Genomic DNA, 3,440 nt, shown 5'->3' with positions numbered 1-3,440 from the left:
AAAAAAAAGATATAGACAAATTGAGAATTGACCAACTCATGTCGAGCAAATAAAGCCTGACTGGAAACATCCATTCAGAGGAGAAGGCAGAGGTCAAGCTAAGCTAACAGGCTAGGCTATGTAAACGTAGCTAAGCTAAGGTGTGCAGATTTCTGAAATGAAAACCGGGGACATTTCGCGTTCGGCATCAATATATCATTTAAATGGTGGTTTATTTTGAACATGGCAACTGTTGTTCTGTAATAAACTGAGGTGAAGGATGACTGATACAACAATGGCTCCCTACCTTTGAAGCTATCGCAAAGTCCAGTTGTCTATCTATTCCTCGATTATTTATATTCCTTTAGTTCTTAAGTGTCCACAGATCAAAAGAATCAAAAACGTTTCTCATGAAAGTTTTCCAGGTTGTGAATATTGTTGTCGGGTCACTTCTTCTTCTTCACTTCTTCCAACATAAAAATCATTTTTTTAAGTTTCAGCTGGGGGGCTTTGGGTATGTTTGTTTTCGTTAGTTTACTGCCTGGTTATGAACTCCTGTCCAATGAGTGAGCCAGCGAACCTTTTCTCTGCCTAGAGACAACAAAAAAAAAAAAGAAAAAAATGATTCAGATAATTCTATTTAGTTGATTTTAGTTTTATTTCTGAAGCTGCTGTAGTAACAACCAGCCCCCTCTGTTGGCCACAACAAGCACAACACTACACATCTGTTTCTTATTCACAGTTAAAAACTGGGATGTTTCCGGTCACATCTGTCCCTGGGAAATGCGACGTCTGGAGAGTTAAACTGAGGTGTAACTGACTCTGACGTGTTTCTATGTAAAAGCATCACAGAGAAAGAAACTGTCAGGAGAGTGAAAGATAAATGACGACGGATGTTTTCTGTTTTTTCATCTTTACTAATTAACGATTTAAATCACTGAGCAGCTCAGAGGCTACCGCCAACTTTTAAGGTGGAATGTTTTCTTGTATGTTACTTGATGCGTGACGTGACGTGACGTTTGGAAATCAATCGATAGACCTTAAACTTTTACCATTTCATTTGTTTTCATCAGCTCTCTACGTGCCGCGCTCTTTAGTGATGATCCGATCTTCAAGAGATTAAAAATGTAGATAAACTTCAGCTGGATTCTGTGAACTGTGGCTGTTTCTTCACTTGGAGGGAAAAGAGTAGCGGCGCGTGGTTGCGGTGCGCTCCAGCACTTCTACACCTGTGGCTGTAACACCTGAAGACATCAGCTGCTGTAATAGTCTAATAACTTCATGTGGTCTGATCTGTTCCGGCTTTGTTCCCGTCACAGCTCTGCTCTGATGATGATCTGACTGATGTACTTTAACACTTTCTGATACGACCTCTGACTCTGCTGAACGTGTCCTGCTCAGACCACATCCTCTTCCTCTAACGGACACAGATGATATCAGGTTGATATCCTCCGTCTCCTATCGGCGTATTTCTGTTGAGCTACTGCTTTAAGAACCTCAGTGGAGGGAAAACAAAACCCTCTGTGGATGTCCCCTCGCTCAGTCACATTTCTGGGCCATGATATTATGTGTCACTGTGTCAGCCGGCCTTTGTGCATCCTCTCATTCTCAATGCATGACTTCCCACCGGTCTCTATGAGATCAGCTCGCTGCTCCAACTAAGTTCAATGTCTTTGGAGGCCTTAAATGTGTCATTGTTGCAGCAGGCAGGTTTAACTTTTGTGCCAGAGAGCAGCCCCATGCCCCCAGGAAGTCCTACTGTGAGGGGGCCAAAGAGCAGAGACTTAAAACCTGCAAATCCTCCTCACTGATGGCATCTAAGCTGTGACATCCCTCCCTCTCCGATTCACAGCGGGTCAAAAGCTGCTGAAAAGGAGGGAGCCGAGAGGGCATGGGATCAAGGTTTGGCTTCTTCTGCGCTCAGCAACATTTGATGGAGCAAACAAAGCAACAGGTGGAGGTTAGTGTCAGCGAGGAGCAGAGGAGGAGAAGCGCTGTCCCGGTGACCAGCGCCATCACGGCCGCAAACCGTTTGCATCTGCGGCGATGACAGAGTCCCAGTCTGTCAGCAGAGCTGGAGGAGACATTTAAAACCACAGAAGAAGAAATCGTGGAGGTTTCGGTCCAGCATTAACGTCATCATTAAACTGGAGGCTGTAGAGACGCTGATGTTAAAGGGACAGTTCAGGTTGTGTGAGGTAGAAACATACACTCGGTACATCACCTGCAGCAGATGATGATGAGTGGTGTCGGTTAGGAAGACGACCCACCGACAGAGTGTCAGAGCGATGTGTTGCTGTGGGCGGGGCCACGTGGAAAAAGCGTGTTTTAGACCCTTTTAAAAACACCCACCCAAACAATCCAATATGTGTTTAAATGAAGCTTCATGTGGAATATTTTCAGTGATTTATCTTCCTGTAAAAACAGCACTTTTCCTTTGGCACTACATTTTTGCAACCACTGAACTACCGTATTCCTACGCACAAGCGCCCCTATGGAACGCACTGTATTACGCCGCAGCTGCAGGTCAGCTGAGTGAATCAGAAAGGAATATGTTGGTTCAGTGTTTGCAAAAATGTAGGAAAGGAAAAGTGCTGTTTTCCCTTTAAGATGCCGCCTTAAACTCTGATGTGTGAGGTGTCCTCATGTTTTCAAATTTCCGTCATTTGTAACTGCAGTTGCAGCATTGCACCATGTGGTGGCGCTGTTTACAGAACTGCAGAAGAAGACCTGCAGCTTTCCTGGAGGTACCAAGTTTTCAGTTGGTTCACTCCCTGCTGCGGCGGAGGAGTCAGGCTTCATCCACACTGACTCGTTTCAGTTTTAAAACACTTTCTGCCGTCGTCACTGAGCCGCTCAAACACAGACGCTGCTGATCCAGACACCTGCGTCTCCTCCTGATTGGGTCTCATCAGTCGTGACGTATCGCGTGTCATTCTGCAGAGTTAAACGCAGCTTTAAAGCAGATGAGGTCAGAGACTTCAGGTCAGGGGTAGAGGACGGTGTCTCCCGTCAGAGGACACAGCAGACTGAAGACTTCGCAGGCCGCTCGGCCAACCGTCAGCACGTTTCACTCTCTCACTTCACAGATAACGAACACAGAGACGTAGAGAATATTTTACTGCCTTCACCCAGACTCACATCAGTGGCAGCAGCTATCAGTGACGGGCTAAACAGGGATTAAAGGCCAGGAAATCAATAGCAGAGCTGGACACCTCATGATAGCCGGGTCCCTGGGCAGTAGAGGATGTCCAGGTTCCAGTGGGACGTGACCTCATTAGACCAGGAACAATAAGCTGGATCCATAGCCTCACTGTGTTCACACAGCGTCTCACACACACACACACACACACACACACACACACACACACACACACAATCACCGATCAATCAGGACTGCAGTGATCCATCCACATCACTGATCGCGGCCTCTCTCAGAACCCAGGTCCCATATCCAGGTT

General features: G+C 46.2%; 1 protein-coding gene across 2 annotated transcripts in view; it reads right to left on the bottom strand.

Moving 5' to 3' along the window:
* The window catches only part of cnpy1 (canopy FGF signaling regulator 1), a 15,163-nt gene that overhangs the window by 7,026 nt on the left and 4,697 nt on the right, over positions 1 to 3,440 (bottom strand). The window lies entirely within an intron of this gene.

This window comes from Seriola lalandi, unplaced genomic scaffold, assembly GCF_002814215.2.
Source record: "Seriola lalandi dorsalis isolate HSWRI2012SDOR001 ecotype SW California unplaced genomic scaffold, Sedor1 jcf7180002054856, whole genome shotgun sequence".
Classification (NCBI taxonomy): Eukaryota; Metazoa; Chordata; class Actinopteri; order Carangiformes; family Carangidae; genus Seriola; species Seriola lalandi.
This window is presented reverse-complemented; position numbering and strand designations above follow the sequence as displayed.